Consider the following 27,990-nt stretch of genomic DNA (forward strand, 5'->3'; position numbering starts at 1 on the left):
TTAGGGAGGTGGTCTTTGACTGGATGTAGTTCTCTAAGAAAGTTTCATGCTTCTCTATTCTTTTGTGTTTGAATTGTTTCAGTGATTCAGAGATCTGTCTCTGGCAGTAAAATCTGGCTGCTTTTGCAATATGTTTTGCTGTATTCTTAAAGCTAGATGAAGAGTTTATTTCTTTGTGTTTTCTAGGACTCAAAAATGTGTTTTTTCCTTTATTCAGCCACTTCATACATAAGTAAATGGTCCTTGAATAGGGCTTGCTAGACAAAAGATTCTGTTCTAGATGACTGTTCAGCAAGCCATATGCTTCTCCTAAAAATGTCAGTCTGTCTTGATGAGCTTTAAAGTGAATACAGATGTGTTGGCTCTTTTAAGGACTACCACTCTTTGTATGGAAAGAGTACTTCTTTTTCAAGTGATTTTTTTCAATATACTTATAGAAATTTGCATGAAATTTATAGCTTTGCCTTTTAAGTCTAATAAGATTAGGCTTAATTAGACATTAGTAATTTGAATTTAATTTTAATATTTGTAGTACAAATGAGATTTTGGGAAATACATCTCATAATATGGCTTTTGTTCAGATTTTGTGTTCAACGTTTTAAAAAATGTGAAACTTAAAGTTGCTTTGTAATATTTACTTTTGTGCAATAAAATGTGATATTTTGGCAGAAAAGATTACTTTTTTAGATGTTCAGTGTCTTCTATCTTTGTAGGTTAGCTCTAGAGTTACAGTTCATAGATTTAGGTAATGTTTAAGTTGAAAGAAAACTCTAGAATCATTAAGTCCAACTCTATTTAATGCAAGAATCTCTAGAACTTCCTGCTTCTTGATTTATCTAGTTGTTGAGGAAGTTAGGTGACTTTCTGATAAACCCAGAAAAACACTATACTTTTAGACTTACTACTAAGTGATGTTTTTCTTTGAAACTATATATAACAAGTTTAACCCTGTATACACTTGTCAGCCCTTCAGATAATTGAAGACATTTGTCATCACTCATTCTTCCTGCAAGTCTGTACTCCAGGCTTAGCATGTCCAGTTTGTTTATACTTTATTAATGATCAAATTTCCTGATGCTTTACTACCTCTTGGTACCCCTTAGGATGTTTTCCATTTTGTCAGTGTTGATCTTTGAACTATATACTGTACTTTTATTTAAATGAGATTATCAGAGATGATAGTTTCGTGAGCTGAAATTGAACCAAGGAAAAAAGTTGACTCTAGGTTGGATTTATTTTATTTTAAAAATTATAAAGAAAAATTAACTTTTTTCCTTTTGGTGTATACTTCTTAGAGTTTTAACGCATGTATGGTTATGTGTAACCACCACCATAATCATAGTATAGAATAAAGTGTAATATTATGTAAATAACAGTTTAACTGTATTGTTTCAGGGCACGGAATACCAAAGACATTACCCCAGAGTCCCTCATGTTATTCTTCCCTGACCACTGTAATCCGTTATCTTTTTGTCTTTATAGTTTTACACTTTTGAGATTGTAATATAAATGCAGTCATGTAGTATATCACCTTTTGAGATGGTCTTCTTTAATCAGCATAATGCCTTTGAACTTCACATAAGTTTTATGTGTTGATAGTTTATTCCTTTTTACTGCTAAGTTGTATTCTATTATGTGGAGGTACCACAGTTTATCCATTTACCTATTGAAGGATATACAAATTATTTCTGGTTTTTGGCAATGTACGGGATTTTATGTGAGTTATGATTTTGTTTCTCTAGAGTAAATACCTGGGTGGGAGATTCCTGGGTCATAGCTAAGTATATGTTTAACTTTATAAGAAACTGTCAGACCGTTTTCTAGAGTTGTACCATTTTGCTTTCCACCAGCACCATATGAAAGTTTTAGTTGTTTTGCATCGTTGTCAACATTAGCATTCTCAGTTTTTTTTAATTTTAGCCATTCTAATAAGTGTTTAATGGTATTTCATTATGGATTTTTATTTTGGAATGGCTTTATTGAGCTATAATTTATGTATTATAAAATTTACTCATATAAAGTATACAATTTGATGGGTTTTAGTATATCCACAGAGTTGAACAACCAAAACCACAATTTTAGAACCTTTTCATCTCTCAAAAGGAAACTCTGTACCCATTGGCAGTCGCTTACCCCTGAGGCCTAGATAACGACTAATCTACTTTTTGTCTCTATAGATTTGCCTATTCTGGACATTTCATACAAATGGAATTATGTAATATGTGGTCTTTTGTGACAGGCTTCTTTCACTTAGCATAGTGTTTTCAAGGTTTATCCATGTTATAGCATGTACCAGTACTTTATTCCTTTTTATTGAAGAATACTATTCTTTTGTATGGACAAACCACATTTTATTTTTAAGGGAAACCTGGATTGTTTCAACCTTTTGGCTATATGAATAGTGTTCTGTAAACATTCATGTACAAGTTTTTATGTCAACATATGTTTTTATTGTTTTGGGCATATATCTAGGAGTAGAATTGCAGGATAAAATGTAATAATTTTATATTTAGCCTTTTGAGTAACTGTCAGACTGTTTTCCAAAGTGGCTATACTACTTTACATTCCCACCAGCAGTGAATGAGGGTTCTAGTGTCTTTTGCATTCTCTCCAACTTTGTTATTATTTGTCTTTTTGAAATTATAACTATCCTAGTGAGCATAAGGTGGTATCTCATTCTGGTTTTGATTTGTACTTCTATGATGGCTAACTCATTGTAGTTTTAATATGCATTTCTCTAATGGCAAATGATGTTGAACTTTGGTGAAGTATCTGTTTATGTCTTTTGCCCATTTTTAATCATGTTATTTTCTTGTTCAGCTTTTATAGATCTTAAAATATTCTGAATACAAATTCTTTGTCATGGATGGGAAAAAATATCTCTCTCTAGGTTCATGGCTGAGCCCCCTATAACAAAAGACAGATTAAGAAGAGAAAACCATACAAATGTATTTAATGTAAGTTTTATGTAGCATGGAAGCTTTTTTTAAAAAATTGTTCATTTAAAAAAAAATGAACTTTTATTATTAATTGATACAGTAATTGTGCATATTTACAAGCTACAGAATGATATTTTGATACATGTCTATGATGTGTAATGATCAAATCAACATAATTAGCATATCTATCACCTCAAATATTTATCATTTGTGTGGGGAACATTCAAAACTCACTCTTCTAGCTGTATGAAAATATAAATTGTTAATTATAGTCATTCTTCAGTGCTACAAAAGACAAGAACATATTCTTTCTATCTAGCTATAATTTTGTATCTGTTAACCAAACTCTGTTTTCTCTTCCCCTTCTCAGTCTTTAGTAGCTGTATACCACTTTCTCCTTCTATGAGGTCAACTTTTTTAGCTTACACATATGGGAGAGAACATGTGGAGTTTATCTTTCTATGCCTGGCTTATGCTTCACATAATGTCCTCCAAGCTCATCTATGTTGCTGCTAATGAAAGGATCTCATTATTTTTTATGGCTGAGTAGTATTCCATGGTGAATATGTATCACATTTTCTTTATCCATATGTCTGCTGATGGACACTTGGGTTGATTCCATTATCTAGGCAAATGTGAATACTGCTGCAGTAAACATGGGAGTGCAGCTATCTCTTTGACACCCTGATTTCCTTTTCTTTGGGTATATAACCAGTAGCAGAATAGCTGGATCATATGGTAGTTCTATTTTTCTTCTTAAATTTAAATTTTTTTATTATACTTTAAGTTCTGGGGTACATGTGCAGAATGTGCAGGTTTGTTACATATGTATACATGTCCCTTGGTGGTTTGTTGCATCCATCACCCTGTCACCTGCATTAGGTATTTCTCTTAATGCTGTCCCTCCTATTCCTTACCCCCTAGCTCCCCGACAGGCCCTGGTATGTGATGTTCCCCTCAACATGGGAGCTTTCATGAGGAGATAAAGATCCAAAGAAATAGTTAAACTTGTGTATTTTTATACTTAGGTTCGGTGAAGAGTGCATAGTTAGGGAGAAATATGATAGAACAAAGGGGATTTGGTATATGGTAATAAACTGGGGGAAACTTAGCAAAACCTGTTTGTTCTGATTCCTCTGTATGATGGACCATTTGTCTTCAGAGGTAGCAGTTTTTCTTTCTAGGGAAGTTTAGATAATCCTAGATTTTTTTTTTTTTTTTTTTTTTTTTGAGACTGAGTTTCACTCATGTTACCCAGGCTGGAGTGCAATGGCACAATCTCGGCTCACCGCAACCTCCGCCTCCTGGGTTCAGGCAATTCTCCTGCCTCAGCCTCCTGAGTAGCTGGGATTACAGGCACGCACCACCATGCCCAGCTAATTTTTTGTATTTTTAGTAGAGACGGGGTTTCACCATGTTGACCAGGATGGTCTCGATCTCTTGACCTCGTGATCCACCCGCCTCGGCCTCCCAAAGTGCTGGGATTACAATAATCTACTTCAGAGAAGAAGGGATGGGAGAAGAAAGTCAAAGGTACCTTCCTACTTCTGCCATTTTTTCAGTATTACAAGGTGGCATATTTTGGGGTAGCATGTCCTGAACTCTACCAATCAGATATGTAATTTTCAGATATTTTCTCCCAATCTGTAATTTTTCTCTTTCATTCTTTTAACATCATCTTTCACAAAGTAAAAGTTTTTTGTATTTTTCCTTTTAAGGATTGTGCTTTCATTGTTGTGTGTAAGAACTCTTTGCCTAACCCCAGGCTGTGAAGACTTTTTTCTGTATTTTCTTCTTCTTGAAGTTTTTTTTTTTTTTTTTTTTTAAGAGGCAGAGTCTTGCTCTGTTACTTGGGCTGTAGTGCAGTGGCATGATAATGCTCACCGTAGCGTTGACCTCCCAGACTGAAGTGATTCTCTCCCACCTCAGCCTCCTGGGTAGCCAGGAGCTTTTAAAATTTTCTTTTCTTTACTTTTCATTTTTTAGAGCTAGGACCTTACTCTTATCCAGGCTGTAGTGCAGTGATGCAGTCATAGCTTACTACATCCTTGAGCTCCTGGGCTTAAGCAATCCTCCCACCTCAGTCTCCCAGGTAGCTGGAACTATAGGTGTGTGCCACTCAGCTTGACTGATTTTCTTATTTTAAGGGAAGACATTCAGTTTTTCACCTTTAAGTATAATGTTAAAGTTTTTTTTTTTTTTTTTTTTTTTTTTTTTTTTTTTTTTTTTTTTTTTTTTTTTTTTTTTAGAAATACGCTTTATTAGCTTAAGAAGGTTCCCTTATGCTTCTGCTTTGCTAACAGTTTTTGTTAAAGGATTTTTTTTTGTAGAAATGCCCTTTATTAAATTAAGACGGTTCCCTTATGCTTCTGCTTTGCTAACAGTTTTCATCATGAATGGATGTTATAGTTTGTCTAATGCCTTTTATACATCAGTTGATGTAGTCTTGTTTTTCTTCTTTAGGCTGTTAATATGATAGATTGATTGATTTTCAAATATTGAATCAGCCTGCATTCTCAGTAAACTGCACTTAGTTGTGTTGTTAAATTCTTTTCATGTACTGGCACATTTTGGTTTGCCATTACTTTGTTGAGGATTTTTGCATCTATGTTTATGAATGATACTGATCTGTAGTTTGTTTCTTTTTTATTTTGGTACTGTGTTTAGATTTGGTATCAGGGTAATGCTGGAATCATAAAATGAGCTAGGAAGTTTTTTTCTTTTGAATTGCTTTAGTTTCATGCTACAGGTTTAGATATGTTGTATTTTCATTTGGTTCAAAATATTTTACTTCCCTTGAGACTTTGTTTTGACTTGTAGATTATTTAGAGGTGTTTTATTAATTTCCATTTATTTGGACACTTCTTTTTTAGGTTATATTTATATTATGTTTTTAGAACCCAATTCCCTGGAGTTTCCTTTATCATTGTCCATCCAGAAAACTGTGACTATCCATTACCTTGTACTGTTGCTGCGCCTGAATCAGGGGCTAAGGACTAGAGGACAGAGAAAAACAAAAAAACCATGGTAATGGCCCCACCTTCTCACATGGGTTATTTTTGAAGGTAAATTTGAACATTTCTTGCATCTTAGCACATCTGAATGAATTTAAAGACTCTAAAGTGACTCAATATATTCTTTATTTAATTAGATTTTTTTTTTTTTTTTTTGAGACGGAGTTTCGCTCTTGTTACCCAGGCTGGAGTGCAATGGCACAATCTCGGCTCATCGCAACCTCCGCCTCCCAGGTTCAGGCAGTTCTCCTGCCCCAGCCTCCTGAGTCACTGGGATTACAGGCACGCACCACCATGCCCAGCTAATTTTTTGTATTTTTAGTAGAGACGGGGTTTCACCATGTTGACCAGGAGATTTTTTTTTGTCTTCTTCTATCCCCCAGACTGGAGTGCAGTGGTATGATCTTGGCTCACTGCAACCTACACCTCCCGGGTTCACGCGATTCTTGTGCCTCAGCCTCCCAAGTAGCTGGGATTACAGGTGTGCACCACCATGCATAGCTAATTTTTGTATTTTTGGTAGAGACAGGGTTTCATCATGATGGACAGGCTCATTTCAAACTCCTGGCCTCAAGTAATCCACCTGCCTCTGTCTCCCGAAGTGCTGGGATTACAGGCATGAGCCGCACCTGGCCTATATGATCAGATTTTTAACCAGTTGATTCTCAACTGTGGTGGGAGAAAGGGAGGCAATCACATACCACAATCTTGGAAATGGCATGGAGAAAGTGTTTCACAACACATGTACTTGTGGTTGAAAATTATGACTTTAAATAAAAGATGAAATTTTGTTGCCCATGTAAGTGATGCAGAGGCAGAAAAATACATTGAATCACTGGTTTAGACCATCAAACAATACATCTTCTTTGAGAGGGTGTGGAGGTCAGAGATCTATTTGGAGTAACTGATGGAAGTTTTGTTGACTTTTCTCTAGAAATAGATACAGTCATATATATAAAATCAGAGTGGGGGATTAATGGATCCCAGGCTTTGTAGCCCTTCCATAGATAGTATTAGGTTTTATACAGTATTTTGTTTATACCTGTGTTTAACTTATTGTGTTAAACCTTTCTCACAAGTGACAGAAACCTAAAAACTAAGATGACTGGCTTAGGCAAGAGGTATACATTACCAAGCAATGGAAAAGGCAAGGGTGTACCTAGCTAGTCTCAGGTACTGGAGCTAGAAAGCTACCGGGCTCTTTTTCTAATTTGTCTGTGTCTGCTCTGAATGGCAGTTATGATTTCAGATTGTTTTTTTCACATGTGGTTGATACTATAACTGATAGAATTTTTTTCAGGTTTACGTCTTATAGCTTTATTACCAGGGAGGGACTGAAAATCCCTTTTTCTGATACCCAGTTTAAAAATCCTGGGGAAATACTTAATTTGAGTCAGGTTAAACAGATTAAGGGCTTACTATAAAATACTTAATGTTTGTAACTCTTGTGCAGTTGTATGAATATAGATCATGGGACCTCCTGGTCAAAAATTTAGAACAGGATTATTTTATATAGCGTTATCTTCAGGGAAAATTATAGTTTGTATATATTTTATAGGCTGACCTCCTACCTTTTTTCCTAATGAATTCTGAGACTTTGCTAGTGTTTATTCACCCATTCAACAAATATTTGTGTTTCTTTTATAGTTTCAAAGGCTGCATTTCTACAGACTTTACTAGGATGTATGCTCTTGGAACATCTGCTTTGAGAACTGGCAGTGTTCAAGCAAAGGCTGAATACTCATTTCTCAGAGTTTGTGGAGGGCTTCATCTTAGTTTGGCTTCTCCTAGAGTAGAATCTGAGACAAGAAACATAACCCTAGGTGGTTTATTTGAGAGCTTACCTGGGAAATAGGAGTGAGAAGCCTGGGGAGTGAGACAGGGAATAAAGAAAAAAGCATGACATTGCAATTGTTGCTGTGAGCAGTAGAGAAACCTCATGAGCAGTGTGTAGAATGCTACTCAGTATTACCCATTTGAAAGGTGGAAGGCTTGAACATTTATCCATAAGTTCTCATTCCCCCTTGATTAAAGATGTTAACTCTTCTGTGCTTTAAGCTATACTTGTGCTTCTGAAGACCCCAAGGCATAATGGGTTCCCTTGGGGTGGGATGCTAGAGGATAATGGTAGTATGAGCTCCTACAGCTGTGACTGAAATGACAAATGGGCCAAGAGAGTGTGACATGAACATCAGAAGTGTCTGTTACAGGATCCTCACAACTAGAGTTTCTATAAGCTGCTTTTTATTGGCCCTAATAATAAGGGTTTTAATAGCTATTGTTTATAGTGCACCTAGGCATAGTTACATTATTTCATCTCACTAAAATGAACCATATCATTTTAGATGGTCTCTTGGTGATTATATTATAGTTTGATGTTTTCCCAGAGTTGTAAAGCAATTCACCCTTACTGGAATTTGTTTAACTCACCTATTCTGAAGGATATGACAAAAGATTTGGAAATTGAGGTCTTCCAACTCGCTTAACTATAAATAATAATAGAAGTTCTCATGGGAAGAGATAGTTTCTTCTTTATAATTTTGTGTTTAAAGAATTCATGATAGCAGAATATTCGTATGCTATGTGCCAGGGTAGTTGAGCCAGGATTGTGTATAACATCCCAGCAAAGATCAACTTACAGTTTTCTTTGAATTTGGCAGCTTAGATGATCTAATTCCCTGGATGAGCATGTATTTTCTCTTCAGTGATACTGCCTAAAAGACTTAGGGTAGTTAGGAGAATTTTCTTCAACAGCCACCTTTTAGTCTCTTGCTCCTGTGCCACTTTCATCTCTGACTGATTATCATGTGGTAGTCTTGTCTTCCATTTTATTAATGTCTTAGCATACCATTTTAGTGCGTAGTTAGTACTAGAATGGATACGACATGCATCTGAGTTTGTTTCACAAATTTTAGATTCTTCTTTCCTTAGTTGAGACTTTAAACAGTGTTATTCTGTTACTGATGAAGTCTGTGGTTTATGTCCATACTTACTGCTTGTAAGTGGCCCCTCATTAAGGCTCAAGTTTTTATTTTGGTTCCAGATTTAGTATTTTGGCTTTAAGTTCAAATTTTTGTGGCCAACTCCCTTATAGTTTCTTACCAGTGTCCTTGACCATAGCTTTGGGAAAGACCCTTTTCTAGAAATTTTCTATTGGCTCATGATATTAGCCATGCTGTTAGGCTATATTCTTAGCCTTTTCATACTTGAGCTACTGTCATGTCAGTTTAGCAGACTAGTTAAGAACACAAGTTTTGGAGTCAACTCTACCTGCATTTGAGTTCCTGGTCTGATACTTCCTAACTCTGTGCTTTCCTTGTTTCTGTGTCCTGTTCTGTAAAATGGACATAAAAATTCCTGTTTTGTAAAGTATATAAAATGCATAGTACAGTGCTTGGAATATGCTATAAGTGCCTGAAAAATTATAAAAAGAACATTATCATCACCATCCTCCACCTCCTCAACATCATCATCATTCTTTCTTTTGTAGCTTCTTTTCCTTTTGGCTTTGTTCTCCCTCTCTACTTTTTCTTTCCTTTCCTTTTCCTTTTCCTTTTTTTTTTCCTTTTCCTTTTTTCCCTTTCCCTTTCCTTTCCTTTCCCTTCCCTTCTCTCCCCCTCCCCCTCCCCCCTTCCCCTCCCCGTCCACTTCTTTCCTTCTTTTTGTAAATCTTACCTAGATTCTAATTTCTTGTTTGGTTTATCCGAACATCCTGGATTTTGTCTTATTTACAGTATTTTATGCTTAAATATATAACATAATTTTGTCCATTTGGCTTTTTCCAAATTGTGACCCCCCATGCACTCCTCAACCCAAAGCAATATATCTTTGGCATCTACCATTCCACTGAAATAGCCTTGATCAAGGTCAACAGTGACCCTGTTGCTAATTGAAAATACTCTTCTCAGTCCTTATCTTATGTGACCATTACTATCCAAAAAGATGACTATCTCATTCTTGAAAGACTCTTCCCTGGACTTTTGTTTTGGCTTTACTCCATCTCATACATTATCTTTTGTCCATTCATCAGACTATCCTTTTTTCTTAAGAGTTTGGTTTCTACCTTTTTACTCTTTATAAAATGTCTTAAATTACATAATATTTTATATACACATGAATATATGTATTATATATGTTAGGAACCATAATAGCAAAATGAATTCTTTGAACCCGTCGTCCAGTTTACACACTAGACAATTACCAGTACCTTTATTTTTGTATATTCTCTATGGTCCACCCACCAAATATGTTCATGTCCTAATCCCCAGAACCTGAGAATGTTACCTTATATGGCAAAAGGGACTTTGCATGCCTGGGCAACATAGCAAGACCCTGCCTCCAAAAAAAGTAAAATCAAGTAAAAATAAAAATTTAGCTAGGTGTGGTGCCATGTGCCTGGAGTCCCAGCTACTTGGAAGGCTGAGACAGGAGTTTTGCTTGAGCCTAGGAGTTCGAGGCTTCAGTAAGCTATGATTGTGCCACTGCATTCCAGCCTGGGTGACAGAGCAAGACCACATCTCTTTAAAATAAAAAGGAGCGGAGGCTTTGCAGATGTGATTAAATTGAGGATTTTGAAATGGGAAGATTATCCTGGTGGGCCTGATTTAATCACAATGGTCCTTATAAGAAGGATGCAGGTAGAGTCAGAGAAACAAACAGTTTAGAGTTGGTAGCAGAGATTGGAGTCATATGACTATGTGTCAAAGAATGCCAACAGTCTCTAAAAGCTAGAAGAAACAAGAAACAAATTGTCCCCTGAAGCCTCCAGAAGATACCATCCCTTCTGACACATTGATATCCCTTTGAGACTGATTTCCAGCTTCTGACTTCTAGAACTGTAAGAGAATAAATGTAATAAATGTGTGTTGTTTCAATCCACCAATTTCATAGTAATTTGATACTGCAGCTGTAGGAAACTAATATACTTTCCCTGTGTCTCATTATCAACCATGACTTCATTTACTGTCTGTTTACACTAAAGACTAAATGTATATGATTTATTTACATCATATGTACTTTTCACTTAAGAAATTCAACACATATACATGACAGCTACAAATGGTAGAGAGTTTTTAAAAAAAACAGTTAAAAATGCAAGTTAATATTCTCATTCTTCTACTTAGTGATCATTTGGTACTCAACTAAAGGAATAGTAGTTTGTTCTAGTGCTAGAGGATTGGCTTATTAAGAGAGTGTGTGGGTCTCCTTTGGAGGGGAGCTTCCTAAATTAGAATTTCCAAAGATGATTTTTATTATTTGTAATTTTTGCCTAACAGTGACTTTAGGACCTGCTCTTCATAAAAGATGTGATTCTGTATCTTTTACTTGAATTCTAGATGCTTAGCTTTATCCAAGTCATCTACATCTTGAATTTTGCACAGGCATCTCAAATCCAGCAAATCCAAAACAATGTTATGATGATGATTTCCTCCACAACTTCACTTATTTTCCTTTTTTTTCCTGAGACAGAGTTTCACTCATTGCCCAGGTTGTAGTGCAATGGCACGATCTCAGCTCACTGCACCCTCTGCCTCCCAGGTTCAAGCGATTCTCCTGCCTCAGCCTCCCAAGTAGCTGGGATTACAGGTATGCGCCAGCATGCCTAACTAATTTTGTATTTTTAGTAGAGACTGGGTTTCTCCGTGTTGGTCAGGCTGGTCTCAAACTCCCAACCTCAGGTGATCCGCTCACCTTGGCTTCCCAAAGTGCTGGGATTATAGGTGTGAGCCACCATGCGTGGCCACACTTATTTTCCTTCACCAACATCCAGCCAGTTATCTAAGCCAGAAACCTATGTATTATTCTTGTCTCCTCCCTCTCTTAGGCCTATCAGCTAATCATTAAATCCTAGTATTTGTTTTCCTCTTAATTTCCATCCTTGCTGCAGCTATTGCTATTGTCCTGCCTCCTAACTGATTGATCTTCCTGTCATCAGTCTCAATTTGTTCTCCATGTTGGGTATATGTTGCAAAAGTCTAAACTTCCCAGCATGCCACAGAGTCCATTATATTATTCTCTGTTCACTTCATTCTTTGGTATTCATAGTTTTATCAGTCCCTTTCTGACCCAATCTCTAGCTGTACATAAACTCTATATTTTAGTATTTCTCAACTGCTTGCAATCCCTAAATGTTTTTTCTCTGTTTTATAGTTAAGGTTCTGTCTGCCTAGACTATTTCTTCTGCTTTCCCATCTGTGCCTTTTCTGTCCCTGCCTCACCCCCAATACCCTTTGCATATTTAAGTCCTGTTTATCCTTCAGGTGGCAGTTTAACCATCATTTTCTCTGAGGAGCATTATCTGAACTCACAAGTTTAGTTAAGTACTAATTCTATGATGTCTTAGAGCTCCCTCTGTTACCTCATCATTATGTTCTTGGAAACTGCTACTTTAAGAGAAACAATGTGTAACAAAACCAGTTTAACCATAGGCTAATTGATATAAAACAAGAGTAAAAAAAAAAAATCACATTTCTAAATAAAGGCCTAAGCATTTCTAATATTAATCATTAAAATAAATTTGAGCTATACACACATTTAAGGAAGGTGAATAAAAACAAATAAGATACTCATTCACTTATTTCAGTTCAGGATCAAGAGTGGCCAGAGCCTGTCCCGGTAGCTCAGAGCACAAAACAGGAAACAGCCCTGGACAGGATGCCATCACAGTGCAGGGCACACTGATAACCACACTCACTCATACTGGGGCCATGTAACATGCCAGTTTAGCTCACATGCATATCTTTGAGATGTGGGAGGAAACTGGAGTACTCAGAGAAAACCCATGTGAACATGAGGAGAATGTGCAGACTCTACACAGACAGTATCTGTGGCCGGGAGTCAATACTGTTTTTTCTTTTTCATCAACAGATAACGAAATGACTTGAACAAACCAATTTTGTTGAAAGACCTGCTGTACTTACTATGCTTCATCATGATGGCTTGTTTACTTGTCTGTGTTTCTCTTTAGACTTAAGTTCTTCAAGATCAGGAACTGTTTGTTTACCTGTGTGTTTTTACAGGATAACACAGTGCTTAGCATGTAATAGATACTTCATATAATAGATACTTGGTAAACATCTGTGGACTCATTTGATTATGGGATTGTATAGAATTTTTTTTTTTTTTTTTTTTTTTTTTTTTTTGGGGTTTTGCCTTTTTGCCCAGGCTGGAGTGCAATAGTGCAATCTTGGCTCACCGTAACCTCCGCCTCCTGGGTTCACGCAATTCTCCTGCCTCAGCCTCTCAAGTAGCTGGGATTATAGGTGCACAACACCACACCCAGCTAATTTTTTATATTTTTAGTAGAAACGGGGTTTCACTACGTTGGCCAAACTGGTCTTGAACTCATGACCTCGTGACCCACCCACCTTGACCTCCCAAAGTGCTGGGATTACAGGCATGAGCCACCACGCCCAGCCTAGAAATTTAAAAGTAATGCACAGCAGCATCTCCATAAGCAGTATAGTATTTTATATATTTTTTTCTTATGAAATAGTCTTTGGGTTTTAAATGTAGCCATCATGGACAATGTCAGAGATTACCAAAAAATGATGACTTTTGTAGCTTTATGATACTTCTCACTTCTTTCATACTTTTGAATAATACTATTGCAAACTTTATCTTCCAGCAATATTAACTAAAATGTATGTATGAAATTCTGTCAGTAAGACAGCTTTCTATGTGATTTGGGTTATTAGCACTCCAAAGTTGTTCATGAAAGAATGGAAATGTATTGCAAATCTAAGTAATTGCCAATTGTAATTTTTTTCTGTAATAAATAGCTGTATAGCTATTATGTTATAGATTTTAGAATAGCAGAATGCTTGGTATGCAGTATAAACCCAGACTTTTGAAATAGAAAATTACGCATTCTGTTTATAGTCTGCATTAAATAAACCGCATTATTTTATTTAGCTAAACTTGTTCAATTCTATTTATTTTGGAAATAAAAGCAATTTAAAAATAGGAATCAACTAGACTTTAAGGCATTTTTAAATAGTGTAGATATTGTTACATTTTATTATTTCAATTACTGGGAGTTGAGGGGTGGCAAAATAAGAAGCACTGGTGGAAATAAATTTGGGAAGATGAAGAATTCATGGCTTTTCAACCAAAATTTAAGCTACTGGTTATGAGATACTATACCACATTTAAAAGTTATGACGTGGTTGCCACAACTGTACCGCACTTAATAGGTACTAATATGTGAAAGAATTCAAGTGATATGCTAAATGTTTAATTTCCTTTTCAATCCTGTGTTGGATGATCAGTGAAAACAAAAGTATCTGGCAGATATAGGCAATATTGTTAAGAAAGCTTTTCCTTACAGTCCTGCTGCGTCTCACTACACCTCCCACTCCCCAATGCACAGTTATTTCTCCATGCATAGAAAAGTACCTCACATGTACCTTTTTCCTAGAAATTACCATTTGCATTCAAACTATTGGCATTGAAATTATCGTTTATATGTCTGCCTTCTCGCAATAAACTATAAAATCTTGAAAGCAAGTTATTATTGGGTCTGGCATTGTGCGTAAGACATAATATGTTTCATAGTAGATACTTCGTGAATTGAGAATGGGAATTAAATTTTTTTTTTTTTTTTTTTGAGATAGGCAATTCTTGTTGCCCACACTGGAATGCAATGGTGTGATCTTGGCTCACTGCAACCTCCACCTCTTGGGTTCAAGTGATTCTCCTGCCTCAGCCTTCTGAGTAGCTGGGATTACAGGTGTCTGCCATCATGCCTGGCTGATTTTTATACTTTTAGTAGAGATGGGGTTTCACCATGTTGGCCAGTCTGGTCTTGAACTCCTGACCTCAGGTGATCCACCTGCCTCAGCCTCCCAAAGTGCTGGGATTACAGGCATGAGCCACTGTGCCCGGCCTCAACTGAGCTTTTTAAACATAGTCATGCTAATTTGTAGTTAATAAGTATTAACTCCTGTTAGATCTTTCAAACTTCTCTTTAGAGTATTTTATTGCCTGGGTATTTACCAACATAACAAAAAATGGTTTTTTTTTGTTTGTGTTTTGAGACAGCCTTCGTTGTCCAGGCTGAAGTGCAGTGTGGCAGACTCTCAACTCACTGCAACCTCTGCCTGCTGGGTTCAAGTGATTCTTGTGCCTAAGCCTCCCGAGTAGCTGGGGTTACAGGTGTGTGCCACCACACCCAGCTAATTTTCTATTTTTAGTAGAGACGGGTTTCACCATGTTGGTCAGGCCAGTCTCAAACTCCTGACCTCAAGTGATCTGCTTGCCTGAGCCTCCCAAAGTGTTGGGATTTCAGATATGAGGCCAGCCAAAAATGTTTTAAAGTTAAAAATATCTGAGGTGAATATTTTAAAATTATGGAATATTATGAAAAGTCAATTGCGGAAGTACTGATTTTATGTCTCATTTTCTTGTTAATCAGATTGGCTTTGTGATTAAAAGCAAATTCCATATGTAATTCTCATAGTACTGTTGGGGTTCAGAGGTTCAGGGGAGCCCTCAGCTCCCCTGAGAGGATGTTTCTCCAAGGTTCTTGATCTCCTGCTCTCTCAGGAATGAGAGAGGGGAACAGGTGCGCTCGCAAAGTAAATACTAGACCCCAAATAGTTTTTTTTGCAGGAAGTGAATTTATTTAGTTAAAGAAAAGGGGAAAAAAAGGAGAAGAAGAGAGAAAACTTCCACGAAGAGTGTGGAAGGAGACTCCAGAGGGGAAATCCGCCCTGATGAGGGAGACAGGGACTTTTAACCTGGAAGGAATTCTGTCCTTCTCCAAGTCCCTTGGCCAATGAAAAGAGTTCCCTAAAACTTCTGCGGGAGTAACCTTTAGTTCTTCCTGCATGCATGAAAATTTAAAACAGAGACCTTTACACCTCCTGGGTGGAGAGAGATGGGAGCGAGGGCATGGTGCTGGGAAGTTCTTGCCCTTGAAACTACACCCCCTAGTGGACCCGGAAAGAGGACACCTTCCCTCATTGCCCCCTCTGAACAGGAAAGTTCAACTTCTGTTGGAACATGGGTGTCGATCACTCTGTAGCTACTTCCTGCTGAAATGGGGCATAGAAGGGGCCCTGAAGTTGAGGTTTCCTCCAGCGGGGAGCCTTTTTGGGGTGCAGGTTGATCCTGAGGTCCACGATAGAGCCCACGAGCCAAGGACATCCGGGATTCCAGTGGCAGGACTATTTGTGACCTTATGGTTCTAGATGAAATGAATGTGACAAGGTGGTTAAAGATGAGAGGCCCAGAGGCCAACAAATATAGAATGGTTATAAACGAGCCTAGGAGAGACTAGAGCCAGGATAGTCAGTTGTTAAACAAGCTTCACAATACTGTTTCTTGAAGGTCTTTAGCCCTGTGTTTGATTGATTCCTGAGTTCTATGTTCAAAACAATACTTGACTGGTTTACAAAATAGCATTTTTCCTAGAAAGAGACAGGCTCCCTTTCCACTATGAAAAGGATAATCAGGGTTGTCTCCTGGAACTTCAGGCTGCGGAGTGGAGGGTCTGTGACTTTCCTCAGGAGGTATCCAAGGCTTCAGCCGAGTGTGATGAATCCATGAGTTAATTCCCACCACCTTAACTGCCATTGGGGTAGACAGAATAACTGAAAATTGTCCTTCCCAGGATGGGCCTAGGGAGGGAGAGTCTGAGGGGAGAGAATTAACAAGCACCAAGTCTCCGGGGCAGGAGAGAAATACTGAGAAGGCCATGCCAGTGTTCAGGAGAAGATTAGCTTCCTGGACCTTTATGGTCAGCTTTACCTGGGGCTCTGTGAGGGTGATGGCTCCTGCTGGCACTTGCTCCAGGCACCCTCAGTCCTGCCATTGGATCATCTGGTCAGACAGCTCAGGCCCTTGGGCACCTTTGTCCCCTGGGATAGTGTGCTTTCCAGTGATTACCTTGGCACAGGGGGCATGGATGAGGTGGTGGTCCATTCCTTTGTGGACAATTTCTTATAAAATGTCTCTTCAGGCCACACTGGTAACAGGCTCTGCCAGACTGTCGGCTAACCCGAGCCCTTCCTTCATTTGAGCCCCAGGGGTCTGCCTGCCTGAAAGCCATGACTGAAGCAGCAGCCTTTCTCTGATCTCTCCTGTTCCTTTTGGTCTCTATTATAAAACACCGAGGTTGCCAGGTTCAGTAATGATTCTAGACTCTGTTTTGGCCCCAAGGCCAGTTTCTGGAGCTTCTGCCTGATATCTGCTGCTGACTAATAAACTTGTCCTGTAGTATTAACTGACCCTCAGTGGAGTCTGGTGATGGGGGGTGTACTTTCTTAAGGCCTTCCACAGTCGCTCAAGGAAAGCTGTTGGGTTTTTTTTACCTTCCCTTTGGGGGCTAGGTTTTCCCACTCGGCCGTGGGTGTTTCGGCTACTCTGTTTGGCAGAGAAAAATGAGCCTCTTCTTTAAAGACCATGTGGTAAATTGGTCCTAATTTTCCAGTATACACTTTAATGGGGACTTGATCTTGGGAAGATTGGCACCCACCTGAAATTGAACATGAGGGATGCCTGCACCCCCGGTTAAAGAAATTACAGCTGCTTCAACCTAAGGCATTCCTTAGGTAAAATGGGTACTGAAATGAAACGTCTTTTGGTCAGTACCCCAAAATTTCATGTGACCAGGATGCGTGATCCATGTTATCAGAGGGCCTCCCATGTACTGGGTTCAAATCACGACCTACCAGCGTCATAGGACTCACGCTCACTGTCTGCATGACCTCTAGTGACTACCATGAGGCATGGAATGAAAGGGGCTATCATGTTGGGTAGTAATCATACCAATGAGCCTGATGAGGTCAGTGAGCCTTAGGAGATGGGTACCAATATTCCCCAGCAAAAGTCCAGTTTGCACAGGCCAATTTATAAAACTACCCCAGAAGGGTAAACTTCTAGGGAGGGACCATTAGAGCACACAGTTCAAAGAAGCCAGGCCATGTGGCTGAGGCTGGAACAATACCCTCAGGACCTGGGCCTCCTCTCCCGACCCCATTTTCCATTGTAGGAAAACGCCCTTACAAATGCAAGACCTGCTGTTAACTATTTGGGCCCTAGAACTGGTTTAACTATGATCTTCTAGATGGAAAAGTTCTGCTGTAGAGAGAGAGCCAATCCTAAGCAAGACAAATTATACACCAAACACAAAGTCCCATAGCCTTCAGCTTCTGAATTTCCCAAAACGTTTCTCTAATCCACGACTGACTCCACCAGGGATTTGGACCAGCAACCATGCACTTGCAGGCCCTAGACCTTAACCAACTGTGCTAACAGGCCACTTGCGTTAAAGGAAGGCAGAAACCTTTCTTAAGCCATATCTGAATGCGAATGCTGCACCCTGAGAAAGTGTGGCCTGCTGAAAGCTGGGCAGGGCTGACAGCCAGCAGCGCTTCCCTTATCTCAGCTGGGAGAAAAAAAAAAGCCCCTTACCACTGTCAGTTTAAAAGCCACGTTTGCAGCCGCGTGATTTTAAAAGCCAGGCCTCTGCGCTGCCCTGCTATGTGCCAGAGGGGAAGTCCTGCCCCGCCCCTTGGGGCGTTTCATTTTGCTGTGATGCCAGGACCATGTGTGCACTCTGAGCCACTCCCCCAGCCACTGCCTACACAGGGACTCGCTGCTGGCAGGTGAACGCCCTGGAGGAAGTCCCCTTGTTCTGTCCCTGACTGCGATTTTATGCTGGTCCCGCCTCCAGAACCAAGCTACAGCCAGCAAAAGCACTTCCCCGCTCTGCTTTTCTCTCTCCTGGCAGTGCTGGCAGCTGCGGCTTGCTGTGCATGCCTGGCCCACCCTCTGGGCTGGGCTGTTCCCAGCAGGCAAGGAGGAAAGGCCTGTGGGGGAGTGCTTACCCTCTCCACCCCACAGGCTCCTGCAGGTTTTTGTCCCAGAGATAATAGTTGAGCCCAGCGGACAAGGAGCCAAGGAGCGAAAAGGCCTGGGGAGGTGGTCGGGGGGAGTGCTCACCCTCTCCTCCCCACAGGCTCCTGTAATAGCCAAAGGATAGAGAAGGAGCAGAAAGCAGCGAGAGAGCTTGAAGGAAAAACTGCGCCTTTAATTCTAGCTGGCCCGCACTGCTTAAGACGGGATGGGCTGCACCTGCTGCTCCAGTTCCCCGCAGCCCTGCCTGGCTGCGGCTGCTTCAGGTGTTCTTAAAGAGACAGGACAGAATGGAGCTGCTTTTACCTACAGTTAGAAGTTGTATTCTCCTGGCTGGCTCGCCAAAATATTGGGGTTCAGGGGAGCCCTGAGCTCCCCTGAGAGGACGTTTCTCAAAGGTTCCTGGTCTGCACTCTCAAGAATGAGAGAGGGGACCAGGTGCACTTGCAAAGTAAATACCAGACCCTAGAGTTTTTGCAGAAAGTGAATTTATTTAGGTAGAGGAAGAGGAAAAAGAGAAGAAGAGAGAAAACTTCCATGAAGAGTGTGGAAGGGGACTCCAGAGGGGAAATCCGCCCAGATGAGGGAGGCAGGGACTTTTAACCTGGGAGGAATTCCCTTCTTCTCCAAGTCCCTTGGCCAATGAAAAGAGTTCCCTTAAACTTCCACTGCAGTGATTGACCTTTGGTTCTTCTTGTGAGTGCAAAAATTTAAAACAGAGACAGTTAAATCTCCCAGATGGAGAAAGATGGGGTGGGGGCATGGTGCTGGGAAGTTCTTGCCCTTGAAACTACGCCCCCTGGTGGACCCAGAAAGAGGGCACATTCCCTTAATACTTAATAAAAAGTGATCGACTTAGGCTTTTAGGTAACTATTAATAATTTATAAGGGAAGCTAGTAGGAGTTTTAATTACTCATTCAGTTCTAGTAGCCTGCAGTTTTATTGACTGGATTTGGATGAATCTTATATAGTAAATGATTGTTGAGTTTTTCCTAAACAGTATGAAGGCCTACACGAGAATAAATTGAATAACAAGCAGACTATTTTCTTCATTAAGCTAACTGCTATGAAATTTGTGTGCGTGTGTGTGTATCTATGTGTATGCACGTGTACCTGTGTGTGTTGTAATTTACTTTTATGTGGCCTTTTGTGCTTTTATGCATATATTTTTTATGTTACATTTCTGAGCTGATATTTTGTTCCTTTGTTTTAAAACTCTATTGGAATTTTCTATTAATTTTAAGCAAATTATCAAGTACATGAAGTTTGTAGACATCCATTTTAAAAATTGTTTTTTGAAGTGACACTGCTTTGCTGATGAGTACACAATATTTCCAATTTTTTTTTTATTAGCAAATCATCTCCTCCAGGTGCAGTGGCTCACACCTGTAATCCCAGCACTTTGGGAGGCCGAGGCAGGTGAATCACTTGAGGTCAGGAGTTCAAGACCAGCCTGGCTAACATGGCAAAATCACATCTGTACTAAAATACAAAAATTAGCTGGGTGTGGTGGTGGGTGCCTGTAATCCCAGCTACTGGAGAGGCTGAGGCAGGAGAATCGCATGAACCTGGGAGGCAGAAGTTGCGGTGAGCCAAGATCAAGCCATTGCACTCTAGCGTGGGCAGCAAGCCTGGGTGACAAGAGTGAAACTCCCATCTCAAAACCAAATCAAAACAAAAAAATAATCTCTGGTTACAGTCATTTATTACTAAATTTTTCCTTGATTTGTATCTGATTTCAGAAAAATGATTATACTAGAACAGGCCATAGGTAACTAACTTTATCTACTGTAGTTGTTCAGGAAAATGAATTGTTTAGTTATTTTTAATTTGAACCTTTTCTTTCAGTTGAATCTAATCTAGCAACTTCAGTTTCTCAAAAGTAATAATAATGATCATTGCTAATAATTTTGCTTCTAATAGGCAAGGAACTATACGAAATGCTTAACATTTACATCTCATTTAAGTTTCTCGACAGCTCGACAAGGTGATACCTTGGCTTACTAAAGATGAGGTAGACAACATATTCTGATCATAGGAATGGTCACCTGTCAAGCCATACTATGGTGTCCTCTATGAAGAGGTGGTTCACAGGCCCCATGACAAGAATCTTAGTTCACTAAAGCTAAATAAACAGTAGTAGTCTGACGGTGGTACTGGTCAGGTCAGACAACAGTGTCTTCCACCAAATTGTAAATCCTAGGCCCAAATGGAGCTCTGAACAGTGTGTGTTACTCTAAAAGTCTGGGCTGCTGAACCTGCTAAATCGTACAGCCTTGTGTAGTGGTGCCCAAGCAGGTTTTCTGGCTAACCATATATTTCAAATGCCACTCATTTCATTAAGGAAAATAATTTCAATGTTGATTTATACCAGTCAGAAAAACCCTTTGATATAAATTTTGAAAATGGTGTTTGAAGTTCATATTCACAAATAACCACTTCTCGTGAGTGTCGTAACTATCTCTAGTGTTTGATTAAAAATAACTTGTACTGTTAATACTGAAGATTATTTTTCTTACTTCAACAGCTGGACTAGCTAACATTCATTGAGCTTTGACCAAGTGCCAAGCACTTACTAAGGTTTTAATGTACATTATCTGATTTAATCCTCACCATAATCATATGTCATAAGTAAAAATATAGTGAACATTACTTATCAATGTAATATTTTGAATAATGCAGTCATAGAGTTTTTTGTGTGTTTGTTTGTTTTTGAGACAGAATCTTACTGTATCACCGAGACAAAAGTTGAGTGGCACAATATCGGCTCACTGCAATTTCCACCACCCGGATTCAAATGATTCTTCTGCCTTAGCCTCCCAAGTGGCTGGGATTACGGGCATGTGCTGCCATGCCCAGCTAATTTTTGTATTTTTAGTAGCGATGGGGTTTCACCATGTTGGCCAGGCTGGTCTCGATCTTCCTACCTCAAGTGATTTGCCCACCTTGGCCTCCCAAAGTGCTGGCATTACAGGCATGAGCCATCGTGCCTGGCTGACTTATGTATATATAAAATAAATTCTCAGAGCCTCCATCTCTGTCCCATATACTCATTTACCACTGCTTACCCCACTTCCAAAATAATCATTATTAGTTTCTTATACTTGGAGTTTGTTTATGCATATTTAAGAAAATACATTATTTTCCCCCATTTTTTCACAGAGGAGGCATACTAATCATAATTTTCATTTTGCTTTCAATTTTTTAACATTTTACTAAAATTTTCACACATGCAGAAAAGTTAAGTGGAGTATGGTGAATCTATAAACCTACCACCTCGATTTAACATGGTTAGTAGGTTAGTGTTTTGCTGGTTTTTGCTTATTTTGCATATATATGTATATAAATGAGCAGAATGCATATATATGAGAGTGTGTGTGTGTATATATATATATATATATATATATATATATATATAAGCAAAAGACAAACACATATATTGACCTAAGCCATTTGAAAATCAGTTATAAATATCATGGTATTCCATCCCTAAATACTTTTTTTTTTAAATAGGAGACAGAGTCTTGCTCTGTCTCCCAGGCTGGAGGTGTGTGGTGCGATCATGGCTCACTGCAGCCTCCACCTCCTGGGCTCATGTGATACTCACCTCAGCGTCCCAAGTAGCTGGGACCATAGGCATGTGCCACCACGCCCAGCTAATTTTTGTACTTGTTGGCAGAGATGGGATCTCGCCTTGTTGCCCAGTCTGGTTTTGAACTCTTGGACTTAAGGAATCCACCTGCCTCAGTCTCCCAAAGAACTGGGATTACAGGTGTGACATCATGCCTGGGAATACTTTCATTTTTTAAGGTAAATTACCACTCAATCAATTAAGGATTTAAACTAAAAGAGTTGCATGATTGGATATAATTACTGGTTGAGGTTCATGGTGCCTTTGAAGAAGAAAAGACTAGAGGCAGAGAGGCCAATTATTAATAAATGATTAATAAGTGTACAGGCATATCTTGGAGATTCTGCAGGTTTGGTTCCAGACCACCACCTTATTGTGCAAATCTCATGGTAAAGTGAGTCACACAATTTTTTTTTGGTTTCCCAGTGCATATAAAAGTTATTTTTCCACCACACTGTAGACTATTAAGTGTGCAATAGCATTAAGTCTAAAAAGCAATGTACATACCCTACTTTAAAAATCCTTTACTGCTCAAGCGTGTTAGCGATCATCTGAGCCTTCAGAGGGGATCTCTTTCCTCTCTTGCCATCTGATGAATTGGTCCTGCTTGTTACTAGAGGGAAAGAAGTGAACATTTGTTTCTCTGTACACCAGCTACTTCATGCCAATTACTTAACTAGTTATTTAATTCTACCAGTAATTCTTTGAGATATTATTATCCTTATTTTTGCAGATGAGGAAATTGAAGTGCAGAGTTGTGAAATAATTTGTTTAAGATTATATTGCTCTTAAGTGGCAGATCTGGAATTTTACATGAATCTGGCTAACTCTGAAGTTACTACGTGACTCTTTTCCAGTTTGTTTCATGAAGTGAAAAAAATATGAATGCTGGTGATTTTTGTTTTCTTCTGCTTGTATTCGTTATTCTTAAAGATGTGATCATCAGCTTTTCAGAAAACAGTACGTCAGTCTTTTCACAAATACGTCACTCTAAGGCACTTTATCTTTGAATTGAAGTATGCAGCGTGTACCAACTAGCTTTCCCTTTGATGTAATGTTGCCAAACAATGAAATATCATGCCCTATAATTTCAGCATATTTTTTCAATTCACTTTTTATTTTGTTTTAAATGTATTTTTGATACAAATGTAATCCCAGTGGTTTTAGAGCTGATATAGAGAAATTTTAAACCAAAAAAATCCTAAACTGAAGCAAAAAGTGACAAGTTGGAATACTTCAAAATGATGAGAAAACGCATAGCCATCTTTTAAAAGAAAATTAGGAGGCTGCCTATCCAAGATGACACAGTAGCATTAGAGCAGTTGTGAAGCAAATCATCTAATGGCTTCTTGACTCCATTGGACCTTCAAAAAAAATTATCCTGCTCTTAAAGACCACCTTTTTAAAAGATGTCGCTTTTAAAAAGTGGCATCTTGATTTATTTGAAAATAGTAAACACTCAAGCTATAACACTCCCAACCTTAGTCAATATAAAACAGACATCATACAACTTAAATTCTCATGTAGTAGTCCTTAGAGAAGTGCTTGAATAGAGAATTGCTTATCAAGCTGTATTAGTCAGGATACTAAACCCTTAATACCTATAGCTTAAAATAACAGAGATTTATTTCTTGTTCATGCTGTATATCCCTTATGGGACAGTCAGGAATGCTACTGCATGTATTCTCACTTGGGAACTCAGGCAAACCACTGTTGGTTGCTGGGATGTATGAAAAGACGCAGTTAGGCATTGACTTCTAAAGCTGCTGGTTAATGTCATTTCCCCTCATATTTCACTAATTTAAGTAAGTTACGTTCCTTCACCTAACCAGAAGTGGCAATGGGAGTGTAGTCTCAAAATATGGTTAGTAGGAGAATGTGATGATTAATACTGAGTGTCAACTTGATTAGATTGAAGGATGCAAAGTATTGATCATTGGTGTGTTTGTGAGGGTGTTGCCAAAGGAGATTAACATTTGAGTCAGTGGGCTGCGAAAGGCAGACCCACCAGTAATCTGGGTGGGCACCATCTAATCAGCTGCCAGTGCAGCTAGAATATAAAGCAGGCTGAAAAACGTGGAGACAGTAGACTGGCCTAGCTCCGTACATCTTTCTCCCATGCTGTATGCTTCCTGCCCTTGAACATTGGACTTCAAGTTCTTCAGTTTTGGGACTCAGACTGGCTTTCCTTGCTCCTCAGCTTGCAGATGGCTTACTGTGGGACCTTGTGATTTTATGAGTTAATACTAAATGAACTATATATATATATATATATATATCTTGTTAGTTCTGTCCCTCTAGAAAACCCTAATACAGAGAAGAACTGGAATATGGATGCCCAGCTAGCATGACTAACAAATAAGCCTTTTGAGGAATATTCAGACTTATGCATGATTGATTGGTAGAATTATTTTTAAAAAATGCCTAGTAGCTTTGAAGTAATCCTGTTTTGATTGAATGAAGGATCTTGATACTGAAAGGTGAACTAGGCAGTTTAGCGAAAAATGTCCAGTAGAGGAGTAAACTGGTTCATTGGACATCCTTTTCCTTGTGTGTTGTCTGTTAAATTTCCATAAGTATATTAAAGATTTGCTCTTATGTGCTTGCTTATAACATAAATCTATTAATAAAGATTCACAATTATCAACTATTTTTATGTAAAACACATGTTGAATAATGATGCTATGCAAAGTCTAAAAAATCAAGAGGTTAGTAATTGGTAGGACATACAACAAAAACTATCACATATTTTGTATTACATTGAAAAGCACTAGTCATTTTTAAAAAGTATATAATTTGGGAAAATTTGCTCCATGAGGCAGTACAAATGAATAATCATACTGAAGTTCAACAGCTTCAGTCTGGACTTCTAAAATTTTCCGAGGAGATGAGTGATTAATAAATACAAACATGGTATTTTTACGTACATATATGAAGAGGCTATCTCTAGGCAGAGTTATAAATCTTTGTGTGCATGTCTTTATTGGTGTTGTAAAGTAGGGTTTATCTGTTTCTTCACAAGACATGCTCTTTTTAAAATATTGTGGTGGATTATACATACTATGAAATTTACCTTTTTAAACATTTTTAAGCATAATTCATTGACATTAAGTACATTCACATTGTTGTGCAACCATTACTGTTGTATATCTCCAGAACTTTTTCATCTTCTAAAACTAAAGTCTGTACCCATTAAACAATAACTCTGTTCTCCTCTCCCATAAGCCCCTGGCAACCACCATTTTACTTTCTGTTTCTGTGAGTTTGACTACTTTAGATACCCCATTTAAATATAATTATATACTGTTCTTTTGTGATTGGCCTATTTTACTTATCACAGTGTTTTCATGGTTCATCCATGGTGCAGCATATGTCATCATCTGCTTCCATTTTATGGCAAAATAATAGTTGTATGTATGTACGTTTTGTTTACACATTCATCTGCCAGAGGACAGTAGGGTTGCTTCTATCTTTTGGCTGCTGTGAATAATGCTGCTGTAATCATGAGTGTACAAATATCTGTTCTAGTATCCATTTTTGTTTGAATATAAATCCCAAAGTGAAGCTGCTGGTAATGGTTGCACAACAATGTTAATGTACTTAATGCCAATATGGTAATTTTATTTTAAATGTTTTGAGGAATCACCCTACTGTTTTCTGTAATGGCTATATCATTTTACATTTCCACCAGCAGTGAACAAGTGTTCCAATTTCTTCACATCCTTGCGAGTCCTTGCTACTTTTTGTTTGATTTTTGTGTTTTTTTGTGGTGATAATAGCTATCTTAATGGAGATGAAATAGTATCTCCTGGTTTTCTTTTTCATTTTCCTAGCATTATTTTGCATGTTTTTATACGGATATATGATTTCAGCTATTTGGGCAAATACCTAGGAGCACAGTTGCTGATCATATGTTAAAACTATGTTTTAGCTTTGTAGGAAACTGCCAGACTGTTTTCCAAATTGGCCGTACCATTTTGCATTCCCACCAACAATGAATGAGACTTCTGTTCTCTTCATCCTTTCTAGGATTTGTTGTAGTGTTTTTGATTTTAGCCATTCTAATAGGTGTGTAGTGCTATGTTCATTTTAATTTGTAATTTCCTAATGACATATAATATTGAGCACCTTTTCATATGCTTATTTGTCATCTGTGTATCTTCTTGGTAAGGTGTCTGTTTAGATCTTTTACCTACTTTTCAGTTGGGTTGTTTTCTTATTGTTGAGTTTTGTTGTTGTTGTTTTGAGATGGGGTCTCACTCTGTCGCCCAGGCTGGAGTGCAGTGACACAGTTTTGGCTCCCTGCAATCTCTGCCTCTCTGGGCTCAAGTGATTCTTCTGCCACAGCCTCCTGAGTAGCTGGAATTAAAGGCACGTGCCACCACACCTGGCTAATTTTTTGTATTTTTAGTAGAGATGGGATTTTATCATGTTGGCCAGGCTGGTCTTGATATCCTGACCTTAAGTGATCTACCCGCCTCAGCCTCCCAAAGGGCTGGGATTACAGGCATGAGCTACTACACCCAGCATTGTTGAGTTTTAAGAGTTCTTTGTTTATTGTAGATACAGGTTCTTTATCAGAAATATGTTTTGCAGATATTTTCTCCTAGCATGTGGCTTGTTTTTTCATTCTTTTAGTATTAACAGTATCCTTCACAGAGCCAAAGCTGTTAATTTTAATGAAGTCCAACTTACTCATTTTCTTTTCATGGAACATTGTTTTGGCATTGTATCTAAAAACTCAGTACCAAACCCAAGGTCACCTAGATTTTCTCTTATATTATCTTTAAGAAATGTGATCGTTTTGCTTCTTACATTTCTAGGTCTATGAGCCATTTTCAGTTAATTTCTGTGAAAGGTGTATTGTCACTGTTTAGACTAATTTTTTGCATGTGGATATCTGGTTGTTCCAGCATCATTTATTGAATAAAGTGTCTTTATTGGGTTGCCTTTCTTTCTCAAAAATCAGTTAACTGTATTTGAATGGTCTATTTCTGTTCCATTCATTTATTTATGTTATAGCTAATACAGTCTTGATTACTATAGCTGTGCAGTGTGTAGTAAGTCTTAAAGTCAGGTAATACCAGTCTTCTGACTTCATTCTTCAGTATTGCATTAGCTATTTTGAGTCTTTTGTTTTTCCATATGAATTTTAGAATCATACCTAGAATAAACCCCATTTGGTCGTGGTATGTAAATCTTTTTATGCATTGTTGAATTCAGTGCTAATATCTGTTAAGGATTTTAGCATCTATACTTACATACTTATAAGAGAATTTGTCTGTATTTTTCCTTTCCTGTAATGCCTCTATCTAGTTTTGATGTTTGGGTGATGCTGGTCCCATAGAATGAGTTACTACATGCTTCTATTTCCTAGAAGAGATTGTAGAGATTTAGTGTCATTTCTTCCTTAAATGTTTGTTAGAATTCACCATGAAACCATCTGGACTTTGTGCATTTTTTTTGGAAGGTTGTTTATTATTGATTCAATATCTTTAATAGATATAGGCCTGTCCAGATTATTGCTGTTTGTGAGAGTTTTAG

At 38.3% G+C, this 27,990-nt stretch overlaps 1 protein-coding gene and 1 long non-coding RNA gene across 4 annotated transcripts in view; both read left to right on the forward strand.

The window, feature by feature from the left end:
- Nucleotides 1-27,990, forward strand: part of NDUFS4 (NADH:ubiquinone oxidoreductase subunit S4) — a 115,922-nt gene that overhangs the window by 7,223 nt on the left and 80,709 nt on the right. The gene's annotated exons all lie outside the window — the stretch shown is intronic.
- LOC108307763 lies at nt 15,188-27,977 on the forward strand. Its single transcript, XR_001826668.1, has 3 exons — nt 15,188-15,962; nt 24,936-24,938; nt 27,965-27,977. It is a non-coding gene; the product is annotated as an uncharacterized LOC108307763 (long non-coding RNA).

This window comes from Cebus imitator, unplaced genomic scaffold (assembly GCF_001604975.1).
Source record: "Cebus imitator isolate Cc_AM_T3 unplaced genomic scaffold, Cebus_imitator-1.0 Scaffold80, whole genome shotgun sequence".
Taxonomy (NCBI): domain Eukaryota; kingdom Metazoa; phylum Chordata; class Mammalia; order Primates; family Cebidae; genus Cebus; species Cebus imitator.